The 17,975-nt window shown below is 40.3% G+C and overlaps 1 protein-coding gene across 14 annotated transcripts in view; it reads right to left on the bottom strand.

Annotated features, from left to right (window-relative positions):
- ARHGAP26 (Rho GTPase activating protein 26) overlaps positions 1-17,975 on the bottom strand; it is a 548,614-nt gene that overhangs the window by 124,071 nt on the left and 406,568 nt on the right. The window lies entirely within an intron of this gene.

The following is a 17,975-nucleotide window of genomic DNA, read 5'->3' as shown; positions in this document are numbered from 1 at the left end:
ACCAGGCAGCTCTCCTTGGCCACAGTGCTAATCCAGAAGGTATGAAGGCCATAAAATACTCGTAGGGTATAATTACCATTATTACATGACTGCTCTAATATGCACTATAAAATACAGCGTAAGTTCACAATGTTATATCAGGCTCTTTTCAATACACTTAAACCTTCTAGGACAGTGTCTCCTGTGGGGGGGAGGGGAAATCTCACTTTGCCTTTTCTTATCCCTTTCTGCAATTTCATTATTTCCTACCTGCCTTAGATTATTAAGATCATCATCAACAATAACAGCTACTGACACTGACCAAGCACTTACTGTGAGACAAGTATTAAGCATTCCATTGATTAACTCATTTTATCTTTACAATAATCCTATGAGGTAAGGTCCATTACTGCCCCCCACATGAAGAAGCTAAGGCTCAGAAAATCCAGAAATTTGTCCAGGGTTACATACTGGGGGCTACCACACACTGGTGGCTCAGTGGTAAAGAACCCACCTTCCAGTGCGGGAGACATAAGTTTGATACCCAGGTCAGGAAGATCCCCTGGAGAAGGAAATGGCAACCCACTCCAGTATTCTTGCCTGGGAAACCCCATGGACAGAGAAGCCTGGTGGGTTACAGTCCATTGAGTCACAAAGAGTAGGACCCGTCTCAGCGACTAAACACCACCACCACATATTGAATAAGTCGTAAGGCGGGAATTTGATGCCAGGCAGTCTGCAGTCCAGAGCTACTGCTACTAAATGCTCTCTGGTACAATGCAATGCGGGTGTGTATGTGTGTGTGAGATATAACATATACAGTATATGATCTGTCATTTTTATCTCACTTGCCTCTCTTCTACGTAGCCTAGCCTTAAAAAGAACATGGGTAAAAGGAGAACCAGATTATTTTAAAAAGGATGTTTTGAAAGCAAACAAGAATATTAGGTTCATCTCTGCCTACCAACAGTATAAAATCCCTAGGCTTTTCTTCTGGGAGAAAACTAATCTGGGTCATGGGAATTACTGGCCCCCTCCAGAATAGGCCAAGTTTCATTAACAACAAGAATTATACTTTTGCTGCTAAGCTGTCTAGTTTTCCTAATTAGTCACTGTCATTCAGAGACTAACAACAGGCTAACCTGCATTCTACTTGCCTTGCATGGTCTCAGCTACTTGGTACCTGAATAGTTTTGTGCAGATGGAAGGCACATCCCTTCAGTCTAGGGGTTAATGGATGAACTTCCCCTCTCTGGCCGTGGCTAGATCAGGCTCTGGCCTGCAGCTGTATTCTTGGACCCAGTCCACAGGCCCAGATGAGGAAGCATAGCACTGACATACAGAAAGACCTGCAGAGAAGCTGGCCCAGGGAACCCTGCTTCCTGGAAAATTACTTAACTATTTCAAATTATATAATAATCCATTCTCAAGTTCACTGTTATTATCATTTTCAAAGCATTCTACAGTTTTTAAAGTCCTTTCACATTATCACTGATTGACTTATTTTGAGGCTTATGTTCTCCAGTCTGGAGAGAGATGCTGGAGCACAGAGGAGGCAAATTAGATGCTCCTGTGTGTGCCAACCTAATGCCACCAAGCACTGTGAACAGATCAGTTTCTGCTGGTGGTGATGTTTCCTACAGTGGTTCACCTGCCACCTTTAGGTGAGCACTGTCCAAAAAAGGCAGGCCCTGGAGAAACTGCCTTAGGACCTTCTACTGCCTATCATGCACAAGGGACTGCTTTAAGTGCTAGGGATAAGGCCATGAACAAGACAGATGATCCTACCCACAAATTCCCTGCTTTAAAAGTTTATATTCTTTTGTGGTCAAACAGACAATAACCAAATAAAATCTACAGTGGAAAGAGAGCACCAGGGGGCTGTCTGAAGTTTGAGGCATGGTGGGGAGGGAAGGAGCCACTGGGAAGGAGGCATGTGCCAGCAGCCTGAAGGAAGAAGGAAGCAAGCCACGTGGGTCTTTGGGAAGAGTCCTCCGAGGAAACAGCAGATGCAGGCAGCTGGCAGCACCAGTGAAGGCCAGTGTCCCTGATGCACAGCCAGCAAAGAAGAAGGTATCAGCAGAAGTCAGGTCACGGACTTGGGGGCAGGAAATCCTGGAGGACTTTGCAGGCCACTATAGCTTCCCCTCACCATCCCCCCTCCACCCCACTCAATGAGATGATACTCCAGGAGAAAATTCTGATCAGAGGAATAAAATAATCAGTTATGCTTCTCTGTAGACTCAGAAAGATCTCAACTACTAAGACTTAAATGCCTCTATTCCATGAGATATAAGAGCTTCGCAAACTAGCATAAGAAAGCCCTGTGACAGGATGAGTTCAAGACAGGCGAACACCAGAATATACTACTTTTCATATTTATTTGAGTAACTGAAATGTGTCAGCACTGCACTTTGTATCTATGTCTGTTAACATGGTAGGTCTCTGAAGCTATTCCGCATTTTTCCCTTAGTCATTATGCTAAATCTTTTACCAACTTCTCTACAGGCAAGTCCATGAAAAATCAGAATGTTTAGCCAATAAGCTGAAAACCTAAAGTACATAACAGCCTCTAGGTGCTAGTTACCTGCTACCTAGCTAATAGTCACCCACAAAGAGCACCAATATTAAACATGGCATGTAAACATTTATAGAGCCCATTGAACTGAACCATCTTAACAACCTTTAATTAATTAAAATAACAGATCTGTATTACTAGATCTATTTTACAGATGAAAAGTCAGGGATAAAAGAAACTACATCAAAGGTTAAGGGATTGGCCCTTTTCCATGTGGCTTAGCTCCAATAAGAACAATGGCTCCAAGACTGAACAGTCAGGGGTTCTCAATTTCTGTGAAATGCTAAGTTGGTTGCTGCATCTATAAACTGACCATAATCCTTTCATGAGGTACACTCAAGATTTCAAATCCACTGATGGGAGTATGGGTGGTGTTACTGAGAGAGAAACTGACAGACAGAGCAGGCAAGAGAGAAACAGGTATGCATACACGTGAATATGGACACACACTTACACACTGGGTAATCTATTTCTTTTCATGAAGATTTTTTTTAAGTGAAGGAAATAGCCCATCTGAATGGCATAGCTTTGAAAAGGAGTGTACTTTCACCTCAAAAAGGATACAGACAGAAAGTTACATTCCTTGCCATGAACCTGAAACAAATTGAGAGACTTAGGCTGAAAAAACTGGATTACTGGTACACTGGGCCAACGTACCAAAATGACTGAAATTTATAAATCTACACATGCTATCAACGAACTTATGAACTACATGTGGACAGGCAATTAACAGAAAAAATAATTATTTCAAGGTGTCCTGAAAAATTTATGCGTCTTCATATACAAGAGCTTACACCCCCCCTGGAAAAGTTCTGGAGATCAGTTATTATGATCAATGGAAAATGAAACCCCAGATCTCTAACCTCCATGAAGAATCACATGAGTAGAAATCAACATTTTTATATATGTTTACATTTCTAATGCTAAAGAATACAATTCTTAAAAAAAAATGCAACAACATATGTTTCACAACTCATAAAAATTAAAAAAAAAATCTGAGTGAGTTACATCTTAATATATCTCCTCGTTCCTGAAGTTCTATACCAACATCTAGCTCCTTGCTACACCTAAACTGTTATCTCCTAAAACGTCAATGTAGTCCAAGCTGAAGTGAAATAGCAGCTCATCTTATTTATCTATACATATAAAATGTGTTTATATATAGTGGTACAAGTTAGAATATGAGAGAATACACAAATCCTTCTGTTACATTTATTGCCTTAATCACAAAAATAGATTCATCAGGGAATTATGCCAGAAGAATTTTTACTTCAACACATGCCAGGCAAAACCTGGTTTATCCTCATAGGCAGCACCAAACTGAACTCTGCTACTCTGGAAGCAAATTCTAAAACAAAGTACAGTGTTGACAAACAGGAATTACAGATTCAAAGTGTGAAAACCAACAGTATCATTAGGCAGAGAATAGCAAATAAGGCCTGGGAAATGAGACACAAATGACTCAAACAGTGTAGTTGAGATCTGGGCCCCAATCCCCCACCCTTCAGGTTCTTGGTGAGTATCACCATTAAAGCCCAAATCCAGTACTTTTCGATGAGGAAGTCAAGGTGGTTAATGACAAGCTTCTGGAATGCTTCCAACTGTGCAAGCAACAAAGCCTGACACCTTAGCTCTTGTCATCCTGTTCTGCCCAGCTTGTTGGAAAAGGCAGGTGAAGAATGAACGCCAAGCTGCTGACAGTGGAGATGAGAAAGTGGCACAGGCTAAAGAAACACTCTGAGGACCCAGGGGCGCACAAGCCCCAGGAGAAATGCCATCAAGAAGTGACTTCAGCAGACAATCTGGATATGTGTAGACCCACAGAGATGAATCAACGTAATGAACATCAGGTGCTCAGGTAACTCCAAACCCCTCACTGTGGCCCATGTGACTTAACCCTGCCAATCTGTCTAACCTCAGGTCATATGGTTCTGCTCTCACTCTCAGCTCCAACTCCCCTGGACTCCTGCAGGCTCTTAAACCTACCACGTGTGATTCAACAACCAGGAGAGCCCACAACTCCTTCCAAGCACTGAAGCAGGGAACCAGAATGGCAAGATCCCTGTTTTTGGCATACTGGCATTCTATTCCAATTGGAAAGACAGTACATAGTACATTAGCCAGAATATCTGACTGTGAAAGTGACAAGAAGATATGAAACAGGAGCATGTGAGAAGAAACAGTGAGGAGCACCAATCTAAGCAGACCAGGGAAGGCCTCCCTAAGGGGAAGATGTGTGAGCTGGGCCTGTTCTCAGAGTGTAGTCTCTAAGTCTACAGATGAGGAGACTACAAAGCGCATGTGTAAACACACAGCCAAGTAAGGACTATCTTCAACCACAAATATCAGAGCCTGCCTGAGACCTCTTTAAAAGTTATATGCTAAAGGAGTCTGGTTCCTTTTCCGCAGGAATTCCGAAGTCTTTGTCAACAGCTGTTTAACCCAAGTGGAAGCCCTGGGATCTTTGCTACTCCTGTGGTTTCCCACACAATGATGGGAACGCCCTGAGGCTTTGGCAGCTCACCCCACCCCACCCACCTCTGTGGCCCCAACCCAGTTCGGAAATGGCTCTTCCTGAAAACGTGTCACTAGCAGATCTACTGCTCAGTCTTGCAAACAGAAGACCACCTTCCAGAAATTTATATGGAAGGAGAAAATCACATAGAAGGAGAAAGTCACATAGAAGGAGAAAATCCTGGTGACAGGTCCCAGCATGTGGTTGGGCTACATAAAAAGCTAAGTAATCATTAAACAGGGGCAGGAAATAAACAAAGGAGTAACCCATTAGAAAGATCAAGTGTGTGTGGAAAACTTGAGGGGGGAAAGTAGCAAGGTTCAGGGTGTCCTGCTACTCTGTGGAAGGTAGGATTCCACAGAAGGTAGGAGAGAGTTCACTAAATAAAAGTAAAAAAATATATTAAAAAATCACTTGAACTCACCAAAACAAGTCTTCTCTATGAATTGATATTGGTGCTTAAAAAAAAAACAAATAGCAAGGGGCTTTAAGAAGTCAGAGCTTCAGTCCTAGATGTGACTGTCTCCTGAAGCCTCAGTGCAACTGTAAGTTCTTTAGATGCCCGACCCACTGAAGGCAGGATGCCTGTAGGGGCACCTTTGGCATCAAATGAGTGAGCTCGTGGCCAATGAGTCAGGGGTGTGAACCACAGTGGTCAGCTCACCACAGGCAGTATCTTTGGATACGCAGATCTAAGAGCCTCCTGCAAGGATGGTGGTCCTGTGAGGTTATGACATCTGGTTACATACACACACACACACACACACACACACACGTGTGCACATAAACACGTGCATGCATACACACCCCTACCTGGATGTATACTCTCTTAAAAATGCACATTCCCACAGATGACTCCCCCACCCTCAGCACAGACACAGGGTGTGAAATTTACAAAATAAAATGTTTTTATCTCCCCTAACACAAATCAGTAAATGTCATCAGATGTCTTTAACGTGTAGTGACCATTTAAAAATGGCTATCCTTTATTCTTTCTCTTGGTGTTATCATCAGGGGGAAAAAAACTAAGACTTAACTCCCCCCTCCGCCTGCTTTTTGTTTTTTGTGTTTTTTTTTTTTTTTATTATAAGTGAAAAGCATCCATTGTGGTATAATGATAAAACACAAAGAAAATAAAAATCACTCGTAATTCCACTGATTAGAAATAACTAAGTTTTACCCAGTTTTTAAAGATTTACATGTTATGTCCTATGCTTTTCCCAGGCACACACACATACATGGATACACACATGTATCTTAATACAAGCCAGAATCATACTGTATGTACACAATTTTATAACCTGTTGCTATTGCTCTACTATGAATTTTTCACATATCATTCACTGTCCTAGTCTACATATTTAAGGTTTATAGTATTCTACTGTATGGATATTCCATAATTTATTTAAGAAATCCTCTTTTATTGGATAATCCAATTGTTTTCAATAGTGGCACATCTTTCTTTCTCTAGAATAAATTCACAGAAGTGGCATTTCTGGATTAAAGTGTATAAATACTCTTACTATACACTAGCAAACTGTCATCTAGGAGACTTCTATCCATTTACACTCCTACCTAGAATGTTTCAGCTCTCTGAATCCTAAGGCAATACTATTTTGAAATTTTTAATAAGTAGTAAACAATATTGTACCTATCCCATTTTAAGTTGCATTTCTTTGATTAGTTACAGTATTGAATTTTTTCAAATTGTTTATTGACTCAACAACTTTGCTAAGGGTCCAGATAAAACAATTAGTCTTCTATAGAGCAGACCAAAAGTCTCAGGTAAAATAATAACATAGACCAGGCAAGGATGGCACCTTACTATATTTTTAAAAATAAACACAGTTCTATATCTATTAAAGCATTCCTGTAATTATAATTCATCTGTTGTTCATGAAATTTAATGGGCAAGGAAAAAAATTAAATTCCTCTCTATGAGGCCAGGCAAGGGAGAATTTCCCTGGGCCAGCATTTGGTGCAGGAGAACAATTGAGTCTATAGGAGGAAAGTGTTCATCAGTGTATGCCCAGTTCATCAATGTATGCCTTATTCATCAATGTATGCCCAGTACCTAGCAGGACAAGCACTTAATATTTGAGGGCTATTCTCAGGCTGGTGGTCAAAGGACTTGAAGGAACTCAAGCTTCAGAATATCAGCCCTGCTGATTTCAATACATTGCACCCATGCCAATGGGTACCAGGGCACTTGGGAGGCAGCATATAAATGATGTGGCTGCCAAAGAGGCCAAAAAAGGACCATCGTCACCCTCTAATCTACTTCACAGGGAGGTTGTAAGGACAGAGCAACAAAGAGAGGCGAAAAGGGTTCTGAAGACTATCTGGTGCTGTGCAAAGTGGGATGAGGAGAAGGAGGACGCAGAGAACAAATTTAAACAGAAGCCTGGAGGAGGCAGGATTGATGGATACATGGAGAGACTGCGTTATAATGAAGCAAGTCCTGGTATGAAACCAGCCTTTCTGCTCTGGTATTCTGTGAGCTAGGTATGGGGACAGCCTGTCTCCATGGACCCTGGGTGGGTGATACAAACGACATGGAGTGTAACCAGGGCACAAAGTCCTGAAAATAAAACTTTAACTGTGGGCTATGGCTGTTGGGCTCTTATTTATCATACAAAGGTTCTTCTTTATAGATTTTTCTTTCCATCTAGAGAGTTCTAAAGCTTCTCTAGGACGTGCATTTGTGTGAAGTTAGTTTTATTTCTCCTTTTGGAATTTGCTGTGACAACTGAATCTGATGTTTCAGATCTTTCAGTTTAAGGTCCAGCAGGAAGTCAGCAATTAGCAGAACTAAGCATGGTTATGCACATTTTATGAGGGTCAGCATTTTGAGTCGGGAGAGAAAAAAAAAATCCTATGATAAGAACTTATTCTAGGGAAGATTAAAAAAAAAACCCACACAGTTTTTGCATGTTTGAGGTTCAACATAGAGGTCTTTGGTGAAGGTAAACCTCTTGAAACAGCTGGGTGGCATTTCTAGAAAGTCCTGACAGAAAGATCCACACTCTGGTAATTCCTGATCAAGAAGATTGGACTTCACCAGGCAGGAGCCCTGGGCCTGAGATGCAGGAAGGTGGTGGGGGGAGAGAGTGGATGACAGTCTGGAAGGGATCTGGCACACAGCAGTGCCCCAACCCAGGTGCCTGCTAGAGGGGGACAGAGAGGAGCTTAAAGGTCCGTGCCCATGTCTTCTAGTTCCACTGTCTTCCAGCTTCATGAACAACCTGGCCATGTATATATAACAGACACACTCAATTATGAAACATGGCAGTAATCACTAGAAGTGAGCCTGCAACTTTAAGCTCCTGTTGGAAAGGCTACTGCTGCTCCTGATTTCTGTTCCCCACCCTTCAGACTCCTGTACTACCAGTGCCACTGAAGCCCTCCCAGAGACTAGAACCTGTTGCCATGGTACCTGCTTTCCCCACTCTCAGGGAGGGCATGCTCCAAGCCATTATGAAAATAAAAAGCTTTTATGTTTCACCTCACCTCCTGTTTCTCTCTGTCTTGTCCAGTTAAATTCTGAGTAGTGCTCACAGCAGAAATTGAAATGTGGGCATTTCAATTACAGCAATAACAAAAAATTAATAATCCAGTTTCCACAAAGAGGGAAGGTACAAAATAACTGTTCAAAGGAACAGTGTATATATGTTTGGGTTAGGTAGAGGAAAAAAAGAAAGAATGAAAAGTAATTAAAGAAAGACATTCTCTGAAGATCATTAGATCTTCAGACACCAAAGCACTGTCTGGACGTTTGCTAAGGAAAAGAGAGGAAGAAAAATCAGTAATGGTAATGGCTGATGAGAAAGAGTCCCCTAGGGTGCTGAGAAAACAATCCCCCTTTGTTAACAGAAACCAAAAGAAGAAGTGAGAGCTGTCTGGAAGCCCAACCAAAGACACATGTAAGGACTAGACCCTTGGAGAGAAATCCAAGGTGATATATCAGTCATAACCCTGCATTACGGGACTTACTGGTCCCCACCATGGAATGCAGGATGAAGACATAACGAGAAAGCAGGAAGGACAGCTACACCATGAGTAGAGCAACCTCCTATACTGTCCTTATCTCTAAAAAGGCAGCCCGCCTACCAGCACTCATTCCCATTCTCTCCGAGCTCTGCTGACCTGGCATGTGACTCCCTCCCAAGGATGCTTCCCAAGTGAGGGAAAGCTTCAGACCTCTATTTAAGTCCAGAAAACGGAGACAGATGTATTGATCCACATGCAGAAATCAGCAGCAAAGGAGAAGCTTAGTTAAGTCCAGACTGCACCAAAGATGTTGAGGTTTCTTCTCCTGCTCACAAAGCCAGAGAAGTCCCTAAGGCAACTGCCAAGCAGTTTGGTGCCTGGAATAGCTAAAGACAGGAGAAAGAATGCTAGCCCCCCACACTCAGACCACTGGAGGTGATTAAGCCTAAAATTAGAGGTGATAATAGGTAGAACAAATAATATTCAGCTATAAAATGCCATGCCTAATGGATATCAGTCTAAAAGCACTTTCACAACAGAGAAGTTCAAGGAGAAGAAAGTCAGCATCACTGAACTTGCTCGTGCTGTACCAGGACTTATGTTGCCAAGCACAAGGCTAGAGACAGAAAGTTCATTCACTACTTTCTAACGCCATGTGGGCCATGGATGTGTGGGCTTTTCATTTTAAGATCTCTTTATATTGAAGATATAGAGAGACATGGGATCTCTTTATATTGAAGAGATCATTACAAATTCTCTATTTCTAGAGTGTTCTGCAGCTTCACTAAGGTATCTATTTGTGTAGACTTAGTTTTATTTCATCTGCTGGATGTGTGAACCTGATACTTCATATCTCTCAATTTAAGAAAATTCTCAGCCCTAAACTCTTCAAATATTACATTACCTCTTCCTATTCTCTTTAGTCTCACCTTCTAGCACATCTTAAAGACATATTCTCATTCTGCCTTCCATGTCTCTTCAATTATTTTGTTTCATTATCTCTCTGAACTGCAGTCCAACAATCTTCTAAAATCTATATTCCAGTTCATTAACTCTCTCCTCAGCTTTGTTTAATTTGGTGTTTATTTGGAGTTTTTACTTTTAATGATCTTTTAAATTTCTATAAGTTCTATTGATTCTTCCAATGCTGCCTATCCTTTTGGGCTTAGTCCTTTCTTTATGCTTTTGGTTGTTGTTCAGTTGTTAAGTTGTGTCCAACTCTTTGCGACCCCATGGACTACAGCACACCCGGCTTCTCCGTCTTCACTATCTCCCAGAGTTTGCTCAAACTCACGTCCATTGAGTCGGTGATGCCATCTAACCATCTCATCCTGTCACCCCCCTCTCTTCCTTCCCTCAATCTTTCCCAGCATCAGGGTCTTTTCCAAAGAGTTGGCTTTTCACATCAGGGGGGACCAAAGTATTGGGAGTTTCAGCTTCAGCATCAATCCTTTCAATGCATATTCAGAGTTGATTTCCTTAAGGAGTGACTGGTTTGATCTTCTTGCTGTCCAAAAGACTCTCAAGAGTCTTCTCCAACACCACAGTTCAAAAGCATCAATTCTATGGCATTCAGTTTTCTTTATGGTTCAACTCTCACATCTGTGCATGACTACCGAAGAAACCATAGCTTTGACTATACGAACCTTTGTTGGCAAAGTGATGTCTTTGCTTTTTAATATACCATCTAGGTTTGTCATAGCTTTCCTTCTAAGGAGTAAGCATCTTTTAATTTCCTGGCTGCAGTCACCATCTGCAGTGATTTTGGAGCCCAAGAAAATAAAATTTGGTACTGTTTCCACTTTTTCCCCTCTTATTTGCCATGAAGTGATGGGACTGGATGTCATGGTCTTTGTTTTTTGAATGCTGAATTTTAAGCCAGGTTTTTTACTCTCCTCTTTCACTCTCATCAAGACGCTTCAGTTCCTCTTTGCTTTCTGTCATGAGAGTGTGTCATCTGCCTATCTAAGGTTGCTGATATTTCTCCCAGCAATCTTGATTCCAGTTTGTGATTCATCCAACCTGGCATTTTGCATAGAAGTTAAATAAGCAGACTGACAACATATAGGCTTGGTGCACTCCTTTCCCAATTTGGAACCAGTCTGTTGTTCCATGTCCAGTTCTTACTGTTGCCTCTTGACCTGCATACGTTTCTCAGGAGACAGGTAAGGTGGTCTGGCATTTCCATCTCTTCAAAAAGTTTTCACAGTTTGTCGTGATCCACACAGTCAAAGGTTTTAGCGTGGTCAATGAAACAGAAGTAGATGATTTTCTGGAATTCCCTTACTTTTTCTATGATCCAACAGATGTTGGCATTTTGATCTCTGGTTCCTCTGCCTTTTCTAAATCCAGCCTGTACATCTGGAAGTTCTTGGTTCAGATATTACTGAAGCCTAGTTTGAAGAATTTTGAGCATTATCTTGCAAGCATGAAAAACAAGTATGGTAGTCTGAACACTCTTTGGCATGGTCCTTCTTTGGCATTGGAATAAAAACAGACCTTCTCCAGTCCAGTGGGCATTGCTGAGTTTTCCAAATTTGCTAGCATATTGAGTGCAGCACTTTCACAGCATCATCTTTTAGGATTTGAAATAGTTTAGCTGAAATTCAAATACCTCCACTAGCTTTGTTTGCAGTAATGCTTCCTAAGGCCCACTTCACTTCACACGCCAGGATAGATGGCTCTAGGTGAGTGACCACACCATCATTAAGACCTTTTTTTGTCTAGTTCTTCTCTGAATCCTTGTCACCTCTTCTTAATCCCTTGCTGTTTCTGCTATTGTACATAATTCTGCTATTATGTCCATCTTTGCATGAAATGTTCCCTTCTTATCTCCAGTTTTCTTTTAGAGATCTCTAGTTTTTCACATTTTGTTTCACATAGTGTTTTCCTCTATTTCTTTGCATTGTTCACTTAAGAAGACTTTCTTATCTCCCCTTGCTATTCTTTGGAACTGTACATTTAATTGGGTATATCTTTCTTTCCCTTTCTCCTTTGCCTTACACTTATCTTCTTTTCTCAGATGTTTGTAAGGCTTCCTCAGACAACCACTTTGCTTTCTTTATGTTTTTAATTAAACATATTTATTTTATAGTCTCTGTGAGAATTTTCTGTCACTGTTTTATTATTTGCATTTTTTAAATTCTGATACTCCTGTACACTATTCCCACTGACTCTAGTTGATAACAGATTATTTTCCTGTGTGTTTATGATTCTGAACTTATCTGTAGAGGAGCTTTATTTATGGAAATCCTAGGTACTTCAGATCAAGTACATACTCAAGAAGTGTCACTGAGTGATGTTGGTAAAATAAACTTGAATGAGGTCATAAATTTCCTTACAGATCCCAGGCTGAGACAGTAAAGTAAATTCCCTACTGTACTCCTGTGCTATAAAGTAGATTAAAAATAAAATCCAGGCCACATTTTCGATGACAGTGAAGCTGTCCAGGACCCCTGATTAAGGCAGGAGTCTCAGTTTTAACTCCTTCTATCCTCAAGCAGCCCCCAGGTCTCATCTTCATCCACACAAGATTTTAAAATCCAAGGTAACTGGCACTGATTACCTGACATTCCTCTAACTTCCCAATGCCTAGCTCCACCTTCCTAGGACAGTTACAGAGTAAGCAGGCTCTTATTAAATAATTTTCTAGGGAAAAGTAGCTTTTGTTTGACTTTGTACTTACTACTGATGAGGACTCAGTCTCTGGAAAGATAGATTTCAACTTGAGTTAAAATGGGTAAGTTTGCATATATTTTTGTCTGATAGAGAGGCATATAATTTCTGTCCAGGAGACAAAATAATCTCAAAAGTTAAGATTTTTATTGTCCTACTGAAAATTAACCAGTTACCAGTTATGAATCTAACTCACAGATCTTATTTTCAGTGTTTTTTTCTTTCATCAACTATATAAATAAGTTTCTCCTATTCTCTTTTGAGATGCTTTATATTTCTACCGGGAGCCTCACAAATCTTTGACATGTGCTCTTTTTATACTTTTTTAAAAATATTTTTAAAATTTTTTGAAAACTGTACACTAACTCTATTGGGAATCTATCACATGTAAGGCAAAGCATTAACTTCTTTATACATGTTGTATGATTAAATTCAATTCCCATGAGGGAGGGATGATTATTCCACTTTGAGGAAACTGTGGCCCAGAGAACGTGATTAATCTATTCAAGGTGACCAGGCCAAGAAGGAACTGAGCTATGATTCAAATCCTATGCTCTCTTTTTTTTTTTAATTTGTTTTTTAATAGGAGGAAAATTGCTTTATAAGTTCATGTTCTTTTGTCTTCATAATGTAATGAAGTGATATTATTTTCCTATAATACCTACCCACTGGTGTGAATACCACAAGGAGTTATCCCTTCCTTTTCAAGACAAAATATTCTAGCTAATGTAAATTAAAATCACACTAACTTTTAATAACAAGAAAATAATTTGAAGGTAGATAATTCAATCTGTGTTTCACATTTACCTTACACACAACTTAATCTCCTACTGATTATTCCCATGAACTGATTTGATGTTAAAGTTGAACTCGCCACTAAAGGTAACATAATTATTTAAAAAATAACAGGTCTGCTACCCAATGCAAAGACCAAGGAAGTCTATATGGTTTGTACTGTAACACTTTAACTCATGGTGAAATATACCAAGCACATTTGCAGGACAAGAAGAGTCTAAAAGGGAATTTAAAATGAGAATTCTAAACTTTGAATTCCAAATTATTTAATTATACAGGCTCTCAAAGACAGAAAACAAGAAAGAGCTGCAACCAGCTCTTCTCAATAAGTAAAAAGGTATAGTATAGAATTCTGAGAAGTTAGGAACCTGAGTTTGAGCTACTTTTTAAAAGTTGAAATTCTACAAAAATCAGTTTTCAAAAATCTCCAGATTTTTGTAATCTAAAAAAAAAAGCCCCACTGAAACTGCCATCAAACAAGATATACTGAAGATATCTGAATCGAAAAATACTAGATATTAATAGGCAACACAGGGGAATTTTCAGATAAGTTCTGCAATCATAGTAAAAGCAAAAGTGTTAGTCACTCAGTCATGTCCCACTCTTTGTGACCCTATGGACTGTAGCCCGCCAGGCTCCTCTGTCCACGGAATTCTCCAGGCAAGAATACTGGAGATGGTTGCCATTTCCTTTTCCAGGGGATCTGCCCTGACCCAGGGATCGAACCTGGGTATCTTGCATTGCCAGATGGATTCTTTACAATCCATTCTTTAGAATCATAGGATCCATTCTTTAGAATCATAGAATTCCTCAAATTCTCGGGATATTATTTCTATAGAAGTAAGTAAATTTGCTTTAACATACAAGGAAACTTCTTCAAATTCTTTCCTTGTTCTTCTTAAAGGAAGAAGCTGGAATACTCATATTCAATAGAAGGTGATTTTGGTTTTAGCCGGGACAGGGGTTTTCGAAGTGTGGTCCATGCACTCCTGAAGGATCGCCAGGACCTCTTCAAGGCTTCCATGAGATGCAATAACAAGTGTATGTAAAACTGCTCATGCCTTTGCACTAATCTAGCAGTGGCACCAAGCTGCACCAGTAATCACTGTACTCTTCACCACCACAGACTCGCATGTTAAATAAAAAAACAAACAAAAAATACCCTAGAGAAAGTAGTAACAATTATTAATTTGATTAAATCTTGACTGTTTACTTAGCACACATTTTTAAAAATTTATATATATATATATTTAACTTTCTATCTTGTATTGGGGTACAGTTGATTAACAATGTTGTGATGGTTTCAGGTGAACAGTGAAGGGACTCAGCCATACACATACATACATCCATTCTCCCCCAAACAAATATTTTTTATATTGTAATGAATAGGAAACAGGCACAAAGTACTTCTATTACATACCAGAACTGACTTGAGGGAGAGCAGTTGTGCAATTATTTGAGCTGCAACTAAACTAACCTCTTTTCTCGTGGAACACCATTTTAGCTTGAAAGAACAACTGAGAAACTGCGGTTATTCAGACTTTGGTATTTGGCAGACATTTTCTCAGAAATGAACCAAGTGAGTCTGTCACTGCAAGAAAAACAACTGATAGTATTTGGTATAACGATAAAATTCATTCTTTCAAGCAGTAAGTATAATTTTAGAAAATTTGGATTTGCCACCATGAGTCTGACAGGTTCCCAATACTTAAGGAATACCTGAAAAATGTGATCAGTGGTGATACTAATAAATACTATTTTTAAAAAAGTATTGTATGATGAAATATGTCCACACTGGAAGATTTTAATCAGTATTTTTCAAATGACCAACGTGCATTTAAAAAATCATGCATCCTGGGTTTTATAATCTTATGCATCTCAGACTAATAAATTTAACCATTCTGTCAAAAGCCAGGAGGACACAATGCACCCTATATGCCATACTGTGATAGGTCCTGGGAACAAAGGGGTGAGCAAAACCAACAGGTGGTCTCTGAACTCTGCACTCCTGCAGGGTTCATACTTTAGTAGATGATAAACATTCATCAGACAATGGCTCACATTAAAGAAACGGTACAGTAGTTAAGAGTCCTCTATGAAGGAAAGACTACAACCTCAGAAGCATGAAAAACAGAAGGCTTGACTAAACTGAAGATGGAAAGAAGTGTTCCAGAGGACCAGCTGCACGAACTTCACCTGGGAATTTGTCCGAAATGCCAGATCACAGGCTCCTCCAAGAACTGCTGAAGGAGAACCTGCATTTTAATAAGCTTCCTAAGTCATTTCCGCTTTAAAAGCACTCACTCACTGTTCTAAAGAATGTACAGGCGTTCATTCTATGAAGGAAGAATACTCTTGAAGAGGTAACAGTCCCAGGCCCTATGGTCAGAGGAGGGTGTGTTTGAAGAACTCAAAGAAAGCTATAGTGGCTGGAACAGAAAGAGCCTGGGAAGGATGGTACGGGAGCTCTCAGGGGCTGGCAGACACTGAACCTGGGCATGAGTAAACAGGAGTTAGAATGCTATCCCCTGAACTCCACCAGACAGGCCTTCCGGCACTAAATTGATTTTAAAACAAACCCAACAGTTAGATTCTCATCCTTTTATAGTTGCTGAAGGGCAAATTCCTTTAATTCCAATGAAAGAAACAAGCTCTTATAGCACAAGTGGCAACAGCTCTGGTTCCCCACAGTGAAACAACAGGGCAGCTTTGCAAAGCCTAAATTTGAATGTGTGTATAGAGATCATATTAACTTCTTGATGCGTCAGAGGCCCCTCATTACTAGCAAGGTCTGAACTCTTAAGAATGAGTGACTGTGCTCTCAATTCTGTGTAAATCTTTATTCTCCATGTATTTGAGCCCTCTGATATCAAACGTGGGTCACAATGCCACTGATCCTGGTGAACACTGTATCTAGTCCTTGGGAAACTGAATGGAACAAGACCCAGCAGGACAAACTCTGAAGGCTGTACTGCAGGAGCTGTACCAAAGAGATGCAATCAACACATATTTAAGAGATGGAGAGACAGAGACAGAGAAAAAGAGAGAGAGAGAACATGACCCACAGCTTTGTAGCTCCAGGTATTCATGGATGTCTTAGCATGGAAGGAACCAATTATGCCCAGCAGTCCCCTCTGTACTGACTAAAACAAGTCGTATGAAGACCCCTAGGAAAGAGGAAGACTCCTAGTGTGGATGTAGGCTACAGAAGATAATTTACACTGGAAGCATCTCAGCAGAAGCCTAAAGTGCTAGGAAGGGCAGGAAATACCTTGATTAAAACAAGGAAGGTTGGCTCAATCTCCATCTAATAAACCCTAAAATAATGTCCAAGGTGAAGACAACCCAAGAGCAGAATTTACATCTCTTTGAGGTAATCTCTTACTTTCTCATTGTGGAGCTCTACACTAAGGTCACAGGTGTGGATTTAGGTATACTGTCAAAAGTTGCAGTATGATAAACAAAAAATAAAAATGGAGGCCTAGGTTCATTTCCTCCATAGTCAAAATTCTAAATAATGATAGATAAGGGGTTTGTGTCATTTTAGCAATACCAGAGGGGACTGGAAGTCTTCTAGTTCTTTGAATGGCTGCACCCAGATGTACAATTCTTTTTTCCAGATACACTGGAAAGAAAAAAATTCTTCCAACAAAGATCAACAACCTCATATACAGTCAGTGGAAGCTGCGTTGCCACTGTCTGGAACCCCAGAGAGTCAGCTCTGACAATCAAAGACTGGAATGAAGACTCTTGCTTCTTTGTGAAAATCCTTGATGAACAATATATCAGCTCTAAGAGGTTGGAAGTTTCCTTGTGTAAAAGGGATCAGTGCAGCCAAAACTATTTAAACATTAAAAATGTTATAATATGATTTTAAAAAAATAAGAGAGAATCTCAACAACCAAGATAGGTTTCCATTGAACCTGAATTTTAGGGCATTCTTTTGGCTAAGAGGTCTGCTTCCTACCTTGTCCTTACCAGCTACATCAGGGCTGGGGCTCCTTGGCTAACTTTTGGCACTCTCTCAACTCCAACTGGAATGGATGAACACTTGGTCTAGCTGAACAAATGCTTTGGAGCACTCTGCATCTGTCACCCCCAAACTCAAAGTCTAGGACCTCCTAAACAGGATCTGGCTTTCAGTGCTGCCTATTAATTATGAAGCTCAGACTAAAGACTTCACTTAAAAATTATTCATTACACACAATTATTTTATCACCCCTGCCTGCACTTCCTAAGCTAATCTCTATCTTGGCCTCTTCCTCTTGGTACCCCAACTACACTGCTCACATGCTATTATCTGGGAGCCTCTTCCTTCATGTCCTTTGTCTTTATCCAACTCTTTGGCTCTTGGCTCAACCCTAACGTCACCTGATTCCTCATCAATAAGGGACTGAACTCTGCTGCAGCTTGTTATCATGTGTTTATGGGACTAGCTGGTGA

The sequence above is a fragment of the Odocoileus virginianus genome, chromosome 3 (genome assembly GCF_023699985.2).
Source record: "Odocoileus virginianus isolate 20LAN1187 ecotype Illinois chromosome 3, Ovbor_1.2, whole genome shotgun sequence".
Classification (NCBI taxonomy): domain Eukaryota; kingdom Metazoa; phylum Chordata; class Mammalia; order Artiodactyla; family Cervidae; genus Odocoileus; species Odocoileus virginianus.
This window is presented reverse-complemented; position numbering and strand designations above follow the sequence as displayed.